This window comes from Triturus cristatus, chromosome 5_2 (assembly GCF_964204655.1).
Source record: "Triturus cristatus chromosome 5_2, aTriCri1.1, whole genome shotgun sequence".
NCBI classification, from domain to species: Eukaryota; Metazoa; Chordata; class Amphibia; order Caudata; family Salamandridae; genus Triturus; species Triturus cristatus.
The window spans coordinates 294162138-294180016 of record NC_140588.1 but is presented as its reverse complement, the minus strand read 5'-3'; positions in this window follow the sequence as shown (position 1 = coordinate 294180016).

The window sequence follows — 17879 nt, the reverse complement described above, 5'->3', positions numbered from 1 at the left end:
AGGTGATAAGTCTGGATCACATTTGATTTACTGGGAGAATGGTCTTGTGTATAGCGTGCTTAAGGTAGCTGAGCCTGGGTCAGCCCGTGTGCTGGTGGTACCCCAGCGCTTCAGAGCCTTCCTACTAGGTCTGGCTCATGATGTGCCTTTGGCAGGACACTTGGGGCAAGACAAGACTTTTGAAAGGCTTGTCACCCACTTTTACTGGTCCCAAATGCGTAAGAGTTCTGATACTCACTGTAGGTTTTGCCAGGCAAGTGGGAAGAAGTGTAAGGCTCCACTACAACCTTTCCCTGTGGTCTGCATTCCCTTTAAGAGGGCGGTATTGACATTGTGGGGCCTCTGGATCCCAAGACAGCCATGGGCAACAGGTTTATCCTGGTCTTGGTGGACCATGCCACCCGAAAAGTCACAGAAACGCATAAGAGGGTCCCTGAAATCTCAATTTGGGGAGAAGTGAGCAGGGAGAGTACCACAAGGAAAAACCAAATCTTCCCCCTAAATCTTCAAATATCTGGTGATTTATCCAAAATGAGCATATAATTGTCCCAAAGACATGTAGTTTGTAACTTTTATTATCAAAAAATATAGATTTTCATGAATATAACACATATAAATTAATTGCTTCAAATCACGTGGACATATACATTCATGTGAACAATAGCAAATTATTAATATGAGAAGAGCCCACTGAACATGATAATCCAACACACGACATATGACCATCATAAAATAAATACAAACCAGATGACCAAACACAACAAATTCAGACACTAAACAATGAAGAAACAATAACATATGACCATAACAAAATACAATGATTATGTAATGAGTTGGAAACAAAAAATAAACCAACAGGACAACACGCGGACGCGCATTTCGGAACACTGAGGTACATAGACAGTTCCTTCTTCAAGACGTAAAGATTATGGTACGTTCAACAATAACAAGCCATCTGTTTGTCATGTAAAGTCCACCGGATATGTGGTACAAGGGGCTCAGTTGTAGAGTAACGTAATACGTTTCAGGTTATGGGTATGAGGGCACGAAAAAAACATGAGTCCTGCAGGGACGTCAAATAAGCCCCCAAACCACCTGCACACTATCGTTTCGCTATGATTAATGAAAAACTTATGAAGCTGGATAAAGCTGCCAAATCTGCGAGCCAGGGCCGGGTGCAGTGGTAAAAAAGAGTCTATTCACTATGTCGCAGAGAAGTATCGATGTAAAGGATGCACTGTATGCAATTTCTAGGGGATTATGGGCACACAGTGCCTTGCTCCGAACGGCATTAAATAGTGTAGTCCGTGATAGTCTGCTGAACAAAGCATGGCGTAGGTCGGTAACCGTCCCTGAACGCGATGGGGGACATGTCTGTGGGACAATTATATGCTCATTTAGGATAAATCACCAGATTTTTGAAGATTTAGGGTGAAGATTTGTTTTTTTCACCCAGTACCCGGAAGCCATCCCTCTCCGTATTGTGACTGCCCTCGTGGTGCGTCATGCGCTAATGGGGGTTTTCTCCTATGTGGGGTTCCCCAGAGAGGTGGTGTCCGACCATGGTACCAACTTCATATCTAAGTATATGAAGTCCCTGTGGCAGGAGTGCGGTGTTACCTACAAGTTCACCACTCCTTACCACCCCAAGGTAATGGGCTGGTTAAATGATTCAAACAGACCCTGAAGGGCATGATTATGGGTCTTGGTGAACCCATGAGGAGTAAGTGGGACGTCCTCCTGCCATGCCTTTTGTTTGCTTACAGAGAGGTACGGCTGTCCTTACGGTTCAGTCCCTCTGAACTACTGTATGGGCATCCTGTAAGAGGACCTCTGAGTCTGGTCAAGGAACGCTGGGAGAGAGCTCCCAGTAAACCTCCCCAGGATGAATATAGCTACATGCTGGCCTTCAGGAACCAGACTAAGCGCTTCAGGCAACTTGTTCAGGCGAATCTGGAAGCCAGCCAGGAAGAGATGAAACGGTGGTATGATCAGAATGCCACTCTGATCGAGTTTCAGCCTGGTCAGAAAGTGTGGGTCATGTCCCCAGTGGAGCCTTTTGCGCTCCAAGATAAGTGTTTTCTGCCAGTTGCGGTGGTGGAGCGCAAGAGTAGAGTCACCTATCTGGTGGACTTGCAGTCTCCAAGGAACCCTTTGCGGGTCCTACATGTGAACCCCCTTAAGCCCCACTTGGAGAGGTTCGAAGTGGGCATGCTCCTGGTGACATGCTGGAATGGAGGAGGCGACTGAACCTCTTCCTGACCTTCTGTCTGCCAAGGGACATTATGGGTCAGTGGACAATGTAACCCTCTCCCCCGCCCTGACCCCGGAACAGCAGAATGACTGCTGCCACCTGTTGGGACAGTTTGTAGATCTGTTCTCCCTGACCCCCGGTGTCACCCAGTGGTGTGTCCATGATATTGACACTGGGGACAGTCCTCCTGTGAAACACAAAATTTACAGAGTGACTGACAGGGTCAAGGCTTGTATCAAGGAGGAGGTCTCCAAGATGTTGGCAATAGCAGTGATTGAGCCCTCAAACAGCCCTTGGGCCAGCCCAGTGGTCTTGGTCCCAAAGGCTAACTCACCCGGTGCCACGCCAGAACCCTGGTTCTGTGTGGACTACCGAGGGCTCAATTCAGTCACCAGGACTGATGCACACCCCATCTCCAGAGCTGACAAGTTCATTGATCGGTTGGGAGATGCCAAGTACCTCAGTACGTTTGACTTAATGTCTGGGTACTGGCAGATTGCCTTAACTGATGGGGCAAAGAAGAGGTCGGAATTCTCAACACCAGAGGGGCACTACCAGTTCCGGGTGATGCCCTTATGGTTGAAGGATGCCCCTGCCACCTTTCAGAGGTTGGTCAACCAGGTGTTGACTGGACTGGAGGATTTCAGTGCCGCCTACCTGGATGACATCGCAGTGTTCAGTGCCACTTTGGAGGAACATCTGCACCACCTCTGGGAAGGTTTGAAGGCTCTGCAGAGGGCAGGCCTCACGATCAAGGCAAGCAAGTGCCAGATCGGGCATGGGTTCAGTGTGGTACTTAGGACACTGGATAGGAAGCGGCCAGGTGGCGCCCCTACAGCCTAAGATTGACACCATTCTGGCTTGGGAACCCCCCAAGACCCAGACAGAGGTGAGAGCCTTTTTAGGCCTCACCAGATATTACAGGAGATTTGTCAAGGGGTATGGCACCATTGTTGCCCCCTTGAAAGAGCTGACTTCTAGGAAGCAGCCCAGGAGGGCGAACTGGACTGACGCCTGCCAAAAAGCTTTCGATGCCCTGAAATTTACCATGTGCATGGTGCCCGTGCTCAAGGCACCCAACTTCTCACAGGAATTTGTGGTGCAGACAGATGCTTCCGAGCATGGTATGGGGGCTGTGCTCTCACTGCTAAATGAGGAAGGCCTAGACCAACCTGTAGCCTTCATCAGTAGGAGGTTACTTCCACAGGAACAGAGGTGGAGTGCGATTGAGCGCGAGGCTTTTTTGGTCTTGTTGGTTTAGATAAAGTTTGCTTGTTTTTCTAAACTGGTGTGGTGTCCATTTGTAGTGTTTTCACTGTGTTCCTGTATGCATGCACAAATGCTTTACACACTGCCTCTGAGATAAGCCTGTCTGCTTGTGTCAAGCTACCAAGGGGTTGAGCAGGGGTTATTTTAGAAGTGTATCCCCCTTACCCTGACTAGTAGCAAGAGTCCCTACTTGGACAAAGGTACCCACCTCTGCCAACTAGAGACCCCCATTTCTAACAGTGCCTGATGTGAACAAGCATTTGCAATGCAATAGGTCTTGCATTTGTGAGAGTTTTAGCTATTGGCATTGTAAATGACAATGCCTTCTATTTATGTTAGTTTTTAAAACATTAATAAAAGGCATAGTCATTTGCAATACCAATAGCTTAAACGCTCGCACATGCGAGACCTACTGCAGTGCAAATGCTTTTTTTTCTGTGGGCCATACAAACAGTGTGACATTTACAGTGCGGCCCGGCAATGATCACATGCATTTTAAGTAACTGTCCTTATTTTAATAGACTTCACTGCTTGCGATTTTATCTTTTTTTCCTAGCGCACTTTGTTTAAATAATTTTAAGGAGCTTCATATGCAGATTATTTTATATTTGTTTGCACTTAAATGCATTAACTGGCACTATTTTGCCCCGACAATTAATGAATTTTTTGTAATCATTTTATGGTATTAGAAGAAATGGTTTTATTTAACTGTAATGAACATGTCCGATGTGTGAGGGAAGCAAAGGAGGAATGAGGCTGACCTAAGGCCCACCATGTGTGTATTGGAATCTTACAATATATAGCTGCACTGTCAAAACCAATACCTAAAAAGCCACAAACCTCACTTGCAGGAAGGGGATAGTGAGAGGCAGTTAGAAATAACAAGAGACGGGTATCAGACATGGGTGTGCTTGGCCAGTGCACCCACTGATGCCTTGAACTAGGACCGGAGTGGGCACTTAGGTGACCGGTGAATGCCTCAGAATAACCACTGCCCACCCGGGTAATCGTGCTCTATGACCCTTAACTTTCAAACTACGTCCTAACTATGACAGAGGAAATGTGCTGGGTGCGGCCAGCAGCCCTGAGAACTTGTCGTCCATCCTTGGAGGTCACGACTGCAGAACTGTTCTGTAACAATCCAGGTACTGGGGCCACATGAGGGATGACTGGGATAGTCCATCCAGGCAGGTAGCAGTCTTCTGCCCTCCTTTAAGTTCGTGTTTTCTCCTCTCCAAGGGACGAAAGAGCAAAGGGAGTCCGAAAGAGTTGTGGAGAGGTGGACCAGGGAGCACAGGGGGAGTAGTAAGAAATGTGGGCCGAGAGACGGTAGAGGAGGCAAGCAAGAGCAGCTCTGGAGAGAGGGACGAGGGGAGAGTGGAAGCAGGGAAAGCTGTGGAGGGAAGGGCGAGAGGAGAGCGGATTCAGGGAGAGCTGTGGAGGGAAGGGCGAGAGGAGAGCGGAAGCAGAGAAAGCTGTGGAGAGAGGGATGAGAGGAGAGCGGAAGCAGGGTAAGCTGGGGAGAGGGGCAAGAGGAGAGTGGAAGCAGGGAGAGCTGTGGAGATGGGAAGCAGGGAGAGCTGTGGAGAGAGGGGCAAGAGGAGAGTAAGCAGGGAGAGCTGTGGAGAGAGGGGCAAGAGGAGAGGAAGCAGGGAGAGCTGTGGAGAGAAGGGCGAGTGTAGAGTGGGAGCAGGAAGAGCTGTGGAGAGAGGAACAAAGGAGGAGATGCCGAGCAGGAACACCTGTAGAGTGGGACCATAGCAGCGAGGGAGAGTGGAGAATGCGGAGAAGAGTGGGATGATAAAGGTCAGGGAGAGCAGGAAGAGCTGGGACTATCATCAGAACTACTGGAATTGTGCAATTCTGCGGTTTTGGCGTTTCCCACATAATTATGGATTTGCCGCATTTGCACCAAAATCCATCATCTACAGCATAATCAGCACATTTTAATTAAAAAATAGTTTTTAGCTCAAGTGGATGGAAAGTTGCTAAAAACGCAGTGACCGGTGTTGCGCAGCGCATGGCCTTTCGCAAAGGTTGACCGCCAGCATTATATTGCTTAGTGCTGTATTTGGGTGCCATACTGACAATAATGAGGTGAAACATCATGTGTAATACTGACAAACCAATCGAGTGATACCATCCCCCAAAACTGCCACATTAAGCAGCATAATTTGCCTTCTGTTGCAGGATGATTAATCAACCATGCAGCTTAATTCGGACCTCCCCTGCCTCTAATTCCAGTGGCCCTAACAACATTGGGCATGGGAGAGAAAGAAGAGCTGTGGAGGGTAGAACGGGGAGAGCAGGAAGAGTTGTGAAGAAAGGCTGCAGAGAGGAGGAAGCAGGGCGTTTAGAGTAGAGACTGAGTCCGTAGAAAAGCAAATAATTAAAATAATTAGTTGTTTGGTGAAGTAACTGTCGGGTTCTGAGAAGACCATATTCTTGCTCCCCTTTTCAGCTGGAGTCTGTTTCCTTGGAAACCTCCACTGGTCCCTGAATGTGCACAGACAACCGCGCGCAGTGGTGGAGGTGGGGGCGAGGAGGGAGGGGGTGCCAGCGATGACCATCTCCCGGAGATGCCAGCGCCTCTTTGACTCGACGAGGGCTGGATGCTGGGGGAGAACTGATAGGAGGTCCGCGTGGGCAGAGCATGCTAGAGTTTTACTGTGCCTCACAGCCCTTGTTTATCAACACTGCGAGCGCTTGGAAATGGTTATACGTCACCATTAAGAGCTATATTTAAGTTAAAAGCGCCATTATATTTAGTGTGAAAGGAGCAAAGTATTGCACTTTTCAAATTTATACACTTTCAAGTCTATTTGCCAAGTTGCTGTTCCAACGTTTATATTTACAGAGCCGTGGAATAAGAAGACAGCGACAGTCAGCGCTGGAATATATAAATGATGTAATCACGGTCCTTGTCTCTATCCAGGCCGAGGTTTTCTTGTCACCATGTGGAAGAGATGCCATTCGCGAGCAAAAGAGACGCAGTGCGCGAGCAAATTCTCCAGTCTGGGTGGTCGAGCCGAAAAGGAGACAGGGAGGGAACAAACAAGCCTCACTTGTGATGAAAAGCGAGCGTTCAGCATAAATTGTATGGAGATTCCACCCCACTTCCGAAAGCAACCCGACGACAATAGATCTCGCAGAGCGAGCAGTCGTGCACTGCAATGCTAGGCGAGACCTAAAAATGAAATATTGTATTTCCTCGAGTAATGTTGTAATAAATTAGTGTTTTTATTCTCTTTCTGAAAATTGTTACTTGCAATTGCACAAACTCGCTACACGCAGATATTAGCGTTTGCCTTGATGACTTTAAGCACATTTTCAAAAGAATGTTATTTCAAATAACATTTAATATACAGAGATTTCCACTGCAGTAACATGCGGAACGGCAATCACTTCATTAGGAACATGCAAGGAAATCACCCGCCTTCACTCCTTGTAAGGTACCGTGATGAAAACCTTTTTTTTATTAAATCATTTTATATTGCGCAATTTGACCTGAAGGTATTAGAGCGCTTTATATGAGCACTAGTTGCATTGCACAAGACACATTATTAATGTTTTAGGGCAAGCCTGGGCAGTGCCTGCGCTGCTCTGGAGGCATGATGTATTCAGTATATGGGATTTTAACAAGCCCAGGTCTTTAGGTTGGTTGGACTGCCTTTCAAAATTCCTTAACTCTGGTTGGTCATTAGTGTCCTTCTGTCCCGCCTTTGGGTGCTTGGTTCAATGCCAGCGGACATCACCAATTGTTTCTTTTGGCTGGCCATCTCTTGCCTCCTCGCTTGCATCCCCTCCCATCATTGCTGCTGTCACTTAATCTCCCCAGTGCTGTTCCCGCACCACCGCCACCTCCCATCGTCGCTTCTTTAGCCTCTTACACGTGCGCCGCACTTCATTTTTCAGCAAGGCGCCTGATTTTGTCAAATGCGTCCGCTTCGGGAGGCCGGGCGCTTTCGCTGTACCCACAATATAGTGCTGCATGGCTAAATACTTAGGTCCCAAAGACGAGACCAATTGCATTGCAAATGCTTGTTTCCTTCAGGACAGGGGGGGCAAAGTTCCAGAGTCCGGTAATGGCTGCCAGCAACAGTTTCTGATGTTTCCGGCAGCCAATCAAAGTTCTCTCTCCCGCTGGAGTAGGAGAGGTGGCCCAACGAATACAAAGCTCCCTGAATCAATCAGAATGCTGTTTAAATTGGCGCTTCTGCAAGATTCTCAAGCCTCTGTTAGAAATGGGGGTCTCTAGCTGGCAAGGGTTTGGACCTTTGTCCAAGTAGGGATCCTTCTTCCTAGTCATGACAAGAGAGTTACACTCCTAAAATAACCCCTGCTCACCCCCGCTCACCCCCTTGGTAGCTTGGCACGAGCAGTCAGGCTTATTCTAGAGGCAGTGTGTAAAGCATTTGCACATAACCAACAGTAATACAGTGTAAGCACTACAAAAGGACACCACACCAGTTTAGAAAAATATCCAATATTTTTATATACTTAAGACAATACCAAAAACGATAAAAATATCCACAATACAGTATTTAAAAATCTTCAGTTATCAAAATAACCTTGAACTACAGTTCCTTGAAGTTGATATTTCCGTCCGGGGCTATTACGGTGTCGTGAACAAACGAATCCAAACAGTTCTGGCAGACCGTGGCGTCACCGGCCAGCCACGGTGTCGAGGAGACCCGCAAAACAGTACCTTTAGAAATGCAGGGCGTCAGCGACCTCTCGTAGAGCTTCCGAAAGTACGGCGTCCGCAGGCGTCTGTTCCGGAGGTCGGTGCAGTAGTCGTCAGGCCCTCGAAGTCACACGTGCCATAGATCAAACTCTTCGCAGTTGAAGTCAGGAGCCCTGGCGTAGGCGGGCGTCGGGTGCTGCAGTGTGAAGTGCAGCGGTCCGGCGTGCGATGCCTTCAGGTTGCGGTGCGAGCAGCGGCTCGATGGCGGCGTCAGATGGCATCATCGGTGAGACCAGGGTCGCGGTGCGAAGTGATGCGGTGCTCGTCGCGGCACTGGCAGGCCACGGTGCAAGCAGCATCGTCGTTGCTGAAGCGCTGTCGTCAGCTGACGAACTGGAGTCGATGGCACCGGCAGGCCAAGGCTGCGGTGCAGGATGAGGGCGGTGCATCGTGTAACTTTACGAGCGGTGTCCTCGAACCACGGTGCAAGCAGTGGCGTCGATTTTGGCGTGGAGCGTTGGGGATACCAAGACGGCGTCGTGATGCGGAGTGCAGTGCCCACAGGTCGCGGTGCGAGCAGTGGCTCGATGGCGGCGTCTGCAGGCGTCATCGGTGAGGCCTTGCCCTCTGCGGTGCCTTCAGGACACGGAGTCGGCAGCGGCGTCGTAGACGGCATCAGGTTGCTTTTTCTTCTGTTGCTTGAACTTGAAGTCTTTGCCGTTCCTGAGACTTTTTGAACAGGGGGCAAGCTCTACCTCAAGCCCTTGGAGAAACTCACAAAGGTAGATTGCAGAAAGTTCAGTCCAGTCCTTTCACTGTCCAAGACAGAAGCAGCAACTGCAGGCCAACACAGCAAAGCACTCAGCAAAGTGGTAGTTCCTCCTCACAGATTTTCCAGCTCTTCTTCTTGGTCCAAAAGATTTCTAAAGTTCAGGGGTTTGGGCCCCACTTTTTATAGACCAAAATCCTTTGTCCTCTATGACCGTTTCATAAAAGTTACTGAGACTATGATATAAACTAAGCTACAGCATCAGTTAAATTACTATTCTTTCTGTACTAGTAATTAGTCATACTTTTTCTAACCCATCTAATCTGAGTGGCTGTGTGACTATAAGTATTTGTGTGAGTGAATGGGTATCTCAGTTTCTATAAGAGTGTGTTAGTGGTTATGTGAGTAGCTGTATGGGTGAGGGAGTGGGTGCGTGCGTGGTGTTATGGGTGAGTAGCTGTTTTAGTGTGTGTATACGAGTCTAGATGTATAGGAGACTTTCTGTGAGAGTGGTTGTATGGACGTGTGAATGGGCATTTAACCGGTTCTGTGGATGTGTCAGTGGCTGTATGGGTGAGTTGGAGGGTGTGCAAGTACCTGTATGGGTGGGTGAGTGGCTGTGCGAGTTTCTGTATGGGGATTGTGGGAAATTTTAAGTGTGAGAAAGAAAACAAAATGCTGCTGAGGAAGGCACCTTTCCATGTTAAAGGAAACAATCAAGAGAGACCTCGTTCAGTCTCTCTACTTCGAGTGCACACACAAAAACATTTCCTTCCACCGCCTGTGAGTTGAGCACAGCTAAACTTCCTAATTAGACTGTCCATGAGCCAAATAACATTGTATCCGGTGCAATTAGACACTTGAAAGGAAACCAGACATGGCCAACATGATGTGTAATGTTACAAAACATGACCTTTCCTGCCCACCACTCACCCACTGTCACACCAAGTCCAGTTAACGGAGAGACTTCATACATTGTAGGGCATGCTTCGATATCACTGGTGTGCCACTGTGGAGCTCTGTCCCAGTAAATAATGAGTCTCATTTATTATTCAAAATAGAAAATAGTAATGCATCCTCGGCACATGCATTACGAGCTGGGCTTCTCTCCTTGCAAATCTGTGAAAACTAGTGAAATCAAAAGCATGCTCCAGATTGAACACGCTAGAAAATAGAGGCTTATGCTTTTTTTCCGAGCAAAGTGGTGGGAGGGCGGATATCCAATCCTGTTAGCTGGCAGAAAGCCAGTACTGAGAGGTAAGCAAACAACCCACAGCAGGCTTAGTCCGCTTGCCATGGAGACACTTGTCGCCGTGGGTGCAATCACTGTCCTGGCTCAACTGCATGCGTTGTTCAAATCCTGCATTGGAGCCATCCACAGCCCAGCCCATTACTTCTAGGAAGTCCCCCCCCCAATGATGTAAACTGTTGCCAGAGGGAAATTAAACTAGACGCAGAAGATGGACGAGGAGACATGCCTCTGCTGTACGTTAGCACCAATGGATTGTCAGATTAAACAAGTAACGTGGTGGGAGGTGTGAGGGACGGATGGGAGCAACAGACACAAGGAGGTAGTGGGAGGGGTATGCAACAACATGAGAATAGGTGGAAAGGATGAATGCTGTAATAAAATGCATGCAAAATGTAATGCCAAACTTAGATCTCCCCTGGACCAAGGTATGTACCGTCACTTTCCCAGGGAGAGAATATCAGTTCCAAACTTATGGAATATAACATATACACAGCACTTCCTAAGGTGGGCAAACTTTCAACACTCCCCCAAAGGCAAGGCAAGAAAACAATATACCAAGGTTCTTTGCGCATCACTTGCCAGGAGTAGAATAACTTCCTATAACACAATTACCTGCTAGAAGGGAATTCACCCATCCTTCTACAACAGAATACTTGGCCAAGAAGAGTCCACACCTCCTGCTTCAAGGAAAAGACGAATTCAAACATATGGAATATATACATTTATTAACACAATACTTCAATCACGGGCAGGCCGAATATATATTGATCTCGGCAGACTCTCACATATCAAATAACCGATTGAAATACACAATGAAAGCAAATATATATGTAGAAATATATGTATGGATATAAGAATCAGAAAATAAGAAGGAAAGGAGAGAATCAGTAAAGAATCAAGAGACTGTTAGTAGCAGAGACACCTCACCTAATGCTCCATCATTTCACCCCACTTTGCTCAAGGGGAGTCCATTGCTTGAACCGGGCGAAAGCTCAGAGGTGACACCACTCTTCCGTGACAACACGTCTGCTCCACGGCGTGAACTTCCACCAGGCCAGTGTAGGCTCCCCTTTTTAATACAATTTCAAACACAGCGAAGCTTCTAGTAAGCCTCGCCCCCTCGTTCTCATGAGAGCCCGTACCAGCCTGCTCCAAGGCCACAGCAACGGGTGATCAGGCCCTTGCTATGGCTACAAGACAGACCATGTACATTCCTCTGATAAGAACCAGTCCTCTCTAGTCAGTAAAGTGTGAAAAACAGGAAAAAGAGCAGAACATGCCCTCTTCTTCGTGCAGGCACAGAAAATGGCTTCAGCATGAAAATGGAGTTAGTTAAGCCATGCACACAGAAAGGCCCAAAGCAAGAAGAAATTGAAAAGCAAGATGACATGAGAACATGTCAAAGGCAAAAGTCAGCACTGCCATAAAGCAAGGTAAAGTCAGAAAACAGAATGACATTAGACCACGTCAAAGCCAATAGGTCAAAGTCATAATTCACCTAACCCAAATAACATTATACACTTAATCCCTCAGTATACAACATTGAGCAGATGTGTGCACCATCACCCACAACACTGCACCTCGACATCCCACACCTGCTATTCTTGGCAAGACTATTCCACTAAAAGACAGCAAGATTACAGGACAGAAGAGAAGCAGGCATATGCAAACCCATCCTACATTAAGGCCAGGGTAACATAACACACTTAAATCAGTACAAAATGGTGGTGGTTGAGGGTCATCATAGGGTGTCAGACCACAAAAGTGGCTCATTCACTACACAGCAACAGGCGCTGAGCTGAACACAGGCAAACAGGAGCAAAAAACCCAGAAGAAAATAGCACCCAAAAAACAGATAAACAACCAATGCGTAAAGATACAGTACTTGGTCCCTGCATGTGGTGGGAACGAAAGAGAAATAGGAGGAACTAAGAGGCAGAACTGACCACTAGCAAGCAAGGATTTTTAAAGGACACTGAAACAAACAAATGAAAAACAGGGGGGTGGCTTCTAGCACGCAAAAGAAGCATACACTTAAAGTATATACAAGAGGTCTTGAATGCTCGACCTAAAAATGACAAAATAATTAATACTATTACAAAATGTGCCACATTACGTCATATAATTTGATTTTTCTAGCTACAAAATTTACTCAGGCACGGCTGCATAATTTGGCCCATCCCTGCTGCATAATTCCAGTGCTTCTGGTAGTGACTTACACTCGTGAATGTTGCTCTACCCCCTTTTCAGGGGTGTAGACTTGTGACTCAACACTTGAGTAACTTTACACTCAGATTTTGTGAATATCCCAAACTAGTAATGTTACTCAAAAGTGTATGGTATATTACACATTTAAACTACTCACAAGTGTAATTTACCTTTGTGAACAGCCCTGTAAGGGCCACAGTTCCAAAGTCAGCAGCTCTGGCAATTAGACAATATCTCCTATACAGTGCTACATAATGGGCTTAAGCAGTTTTTAAGAGCTTTTGAGAAGAGGTTTCTATTTCCCAGGTTAATGGTACTCAATTTAGTGACCTTGGAGAGAAGAAAGTTGGCTTTAGGTCTCTGGGCACTTTACCACTGCTAATCAGTGCTAAAGTGCATATGCTCTCTGTGTAAATTGTGAACATGATTGGTTGTCCATGATTGATGTATTTGATTTAATGGTAAGCCCATAGTAAAGTACACTGAGTGTGCCAGGGCCTATTAATCAAATGTTACTAGTGGTCCTGCTGCACTGATTGTGCCACCCACATGAGTAACCCTGAAAAGGTATCTCAGACCTGCTACTGCAGTGTCTGTGTGCAGTTTTAAACTGCCATGTCGACCTGGCAAGTGCACCCACTTGCCAGGCCCTAACCGCCCCTTTTCTTACATGTAAGGCACCCCTATGGTAGGCCCAAGGTACCCCCCTTCGCAGGGTGCAGTGCATGTGAAAGGTAGGACATGTACTGGTGTGTGTGTGACATGTCCTGATAGTGAAATACTGCCAGTTTCGTTTTTCCCTATTGAAAGGCTAACTGTCCCATAGGATAGAATGGGAGGTACTTTGTAACATCTTACAAGTATAACGTCCCATTGGGACAAGATAGAGAAATAAAGTTTAGGCTCTCTGAACTCAGGGTTTAATAAAACATATTTAAGTAAAGATGGTTTTTTAATGATGTGTTTGAAAATGCCACTTTTAGGAAGTAGGCATTTTCTTGTTTAACCATTCTGTGTGCCGCTGCCTGTTTGTGGATTGACTGTCTGGTTTTGGAGTGACAGGGGATGTGCATTCACTGTAGACTGCCACTGGGGGGGGGGGGTAGGGGTTAGGTGTGCCTGGCCTTCCTGGATGACTGAGCTGAATGGGGCTTGGCTGCATTTAGAGAAGTAGGAGAGGATTTCCTTGCACCTGAATAGGGTCTGTCTCCCTTGCACAATGCTGTCTCTGCCCCCTGTGGTCATACTGTACCAGTGAGAACAGACCTGGTTTGGACTGGGCTCAGAGACCCTTGCACAAAGAGTACTAAGACAAAATAGGATACAAGTAGTAGACCTTAAACCCCAGAACTTTAGATTACTTCTGGACTCAAGAGGAACCTTTGCCATGGAGAAGAGCTGAGGAGCTGTGAGGAGTAGTACTGCCCCTTAGGTGTGTGGGGTTGGCATGCAGTTGCTGTTTCTGCCAAGGAAAGGACAAAGACTGGAACTTTGTTGTGAAACTGCTTGAAGAAGAATCTCCAAGGGGCTGTGGGCGCTGGCCTCCTGTTCTGAAGTCTCAGGGAAACAAAGACTTCACCCCCTGCTCCCTGAACTCTGCTGCTGAGAGTTCTGGCCAACCAGGAGGTTCCTGTTCCAGTTCTGGGCCTCTGGAGGTTGTTCCTGCTGTTGGGAGCTGGAAGAAACCTGAAGAACTGAGAAAATAGACGCATGGCTTTTCTTGCGGCTATTTTTCCAGAAGCAGCACCGCCGTGCGAGAAGAATCTCCATGCATCACTGCACCGCTGCCAGGAAGATGCAGCGCCTGTAAGAACCAACGCATCATGGGATCGCGGCAGAAGGAACAGACGCATCGATCACCGACGCATCCCGGACTTCCACGTATTGCACCTATGCGGCAAGTTTTCCCAGCGCATCACCCGCAGACCGGAACCGTCTTGGAGTTGACGCATCACTTCCCACCACAGCCCGGATTTGACGCACCACTTCTCCTGTGTGCAACAGAACTGGCGCATCGCCTTCCCAAGGACTCAGGCGAGGAGAGACCGAGGTCGAGGGTGGGGAGAGACCGAGGTGGAGGGTAAGGAGAGACCGAGGTGGAGGGTAAGGAGAGACAGAGGTGGAGGGTAAGGAGAGACCGAGGTGGAGGGTAAGGAGAGACCGAGGTGGAGGGTAAGGAGAGACCGAGGTGGAAGGGAATCAGAAGTGGAGGAGAGAGAGAGGTGGAGGGTGAGGAGAGACAGTGGTGGAGTGGGGGGGAGGGGAGGATATCACTTTTACTTCCTCTCCTAGTGTAAGGTAACGCCCCCACCCCACAGGCCCTGCCGGGGCCGAGAGCAGATCACTGTTCGCATCAGCCGTCACCCGAGACCGCTCCGTACTTGTTGGTAAATAGAGGTTCACTATCTGTTGATAATGGGATTCACTTGGGGGGCTGACTTACCTCCTCCACCCCCAGGGCCAACACTGAGAAGGCATCAGAGACCTGGTGCTGCCTATGCTGCAGTACTGCGAGAGAGAGGGATGGGGGGGCGGGCAGAGGAAGAGGAGTGGGGTTAGAGAAGGGACAGGTGGGGAGAGAAAGAGGAGAGAAGGGACAGAGACAGAAAAGGAGCCAAAAAAGAATTAGAGAGAGTAAAGAGGAGAGTTGGGGAAAATGAAAACATTACGAGAGAACATGTAGCAAAGAGGTGGAGGGAGAAGATGGGAGAGAGTAAGGACGCAGCCAATAGATAGGGCAGAGACAAAAAGAATCGAAACAATACAAAAGTATTTTCCAAACTCGTAAATAACCACGGGCCAAACAACTGATCTGCAATGAAGCATCCGAATCCGGTATATCATGACGTTAACCATGCAATTAAAAAAAAAAAAAAAAAAAAACACCCAAAAACACGTATACACCATGTTGACCCTTTTCCATGCAACGTATTCTAAAACGCCATTCTCATTCATACATTCACAGCAAACCTGTTCACAAGAGTGACAGAAAATGTGGTATTAGTGTTACATTTTTGTTTACATCCATACCCGCTCACTTATGCAATTAACCCCTTCGGTGCTCATGACGGAATGGTTCCGTCATGACCCACGGTTGAGCTGTGCTCATGACGGAACCATTCCGTCATGACCACGCCCGCGCAAGATTCCGCCAGCACAGCGGCGGAATCTGCGCAGCATCGAAGGGGTTAAAGGATTCATGACCACACGGTTAAACAAAACGTACTGATTGGCCTTGCCGTGAAGGAGAAACACGTGTTGACACACACTCCCGATCTGTGAAACGTTCACCCCACTTTCTCGAAATTGAAACCAGTGCATGTGTCCGAAGAACTTCCTGACGCTTATCTGAATGCACCAGTGGCAGAAGATAGTCCCCATCTTGCAACAACACAATTAAAGGGAGGCATGTCTGTCTCTCCCCACCGCCACATGTCTCTGAGTCTTACTGTCTCATGCGAGATCTCCCTCTAGGAGACAGCTGACACCAACTCTTCCCCTGAGACAGTACGGGAGATGCGTGTGTGTGCATAGTGTGTGTGTCTATATGTATATATCTGTGTGTATGCATGTGTGTGTGTGTTTGTATGTGTATATGTTTGTGTTGGTGTGCAAGTATGGGTGTGTCATTGTGTTCATTTGTCTTCATGGATGTGTACACATATGTTTGTGTGTATACCTATGTCTGTGTATGCATGTTTGTGTGTATGTATATGTGTTTGAATATGTTGGTGTGCGTGCTTGTTTATATGTGTATGTGGGGTTGGTGTGTATGTATATGCATATGTTTATGCATGTCTGTGTGTGTTTGTATATGTTCATATGTGTGTATAAATGCATGTGTGTGTTTGTATGTGTGCATAGTTGTGTATGCATGTGATCAGAGGGAAGAGTGCACTTGAGGGCAAAGAGGAAAACATACAGGGAAGAGTATGTGAGGGCAGAGAGAAAAATACAGAGGGAAAAGCACGTGAGGGCAGAGAGAAAAATAGAGAGGGAAGAGTCCATGTGAGGGAGGAGAGAAAAATAGAGAGGGAAGAGTCCATGTGAGGGAGGAGAGAAAAATAGAGAGGGAAGAGCTCATGTGAGAGCAAAGCGAAAAAAATACAGAGGGTAGGGCGCATGTTAGACCGGAGATAAAAACATAGAGGGAAGAGAGCATGTGAGAGCAGAGAGAAAAATATAGAGAGAAGAACACATGCGAGGGCAGAGAAAAAAATACAGAGCGAAGAGCACATGTGAGAGCATAGAGAAAAAATGCAGAGGGAAGAGTACATGTGAGGTAAGAGAGACACATACAGAGGGAATAGCATGTGTGAGGAAAGAGAGAAAAATAGAGAGGGAAAAGCACATGTGAGGGCAGAGTGAAAATACAGAGGGAATAGCACATGTGAGACCAGAGAGAAAAACATAGAGGGAAGAGCATATGTGAGGTCTAGACGCCTTACACAATTGGCGCCCTGAGCAGCATTTCCTTTTCATGCCCTGGCACAATCAATCTTACATTCTATGTCACGTCACTCAGGAGTACAACCTCGAATGCTAAACACTGACCAATGAAATTACGTGGCGAAACACCAGCCTATTCAGTGTCATGGACCCCAGGGCAAGTAAGTAAATGACCCCCCAACCTCCTCAATATGCTAGTTATATTAAATACACGAATTATCAGCGTTCGTGGGCCCTGGTGCCACTGCACCAATTGAAGAAACGCCCCTGGGCAAAGGTACACAAACAAGGAATCAATGACTGCCGACCTACCGGAACCACTGCAAAATGATAAAATAAAAATACTTCCCACAGAACATTTACGATGGAATGCATAGAAGCGCTGCCATTATAGCATTATTAATAGAAGATCGTTGCTACACGTTTGTTTTTGAAGTGTCGAATTCTAACCTGGAGAGTGAGGATAGTATATTTTAGGAGGGCTTAAGAGGCGCATGGCGTGGGATCGCGCTATCATGCATCATAGCTCACAAACCTCGGACACATTAGGGGCAGCGGAATGTACAACATACAGAAAGTATGTGCATCACCACGTCGTTACAAAGTTGCAGAAACCTGATGCTTTGGTTAAAACATTGCCACAATGTTATCAACTACTGCAGAAGAAAAGATGGCCGAATGGGAAACGTGTGGAAGGAGAGGAGTTTTCTTGTTTGAGAACAAGGCTGTAAGATTACGACGACATTTAAAAGTCAATTGCTTCACTTAAGGCGAGAGTTTATTATTAAAGTAAATTAAAGGGAGTGGACAAAAATAACCTGTTCCTAGTCGGGAAAGATGGGTCTAATGAAGCAAAGGTGACCCAAACAAGATGGACTTACAAAGGGATTTAAGGACAGTGAAAAGGAATCGAGCAGAGCATCAAAGGGCTGGGTGAGAAGGGAGGGGGGAATGCAAGGGTCAAAGCGGCGAAAGTGAAAGTAATCGAGCA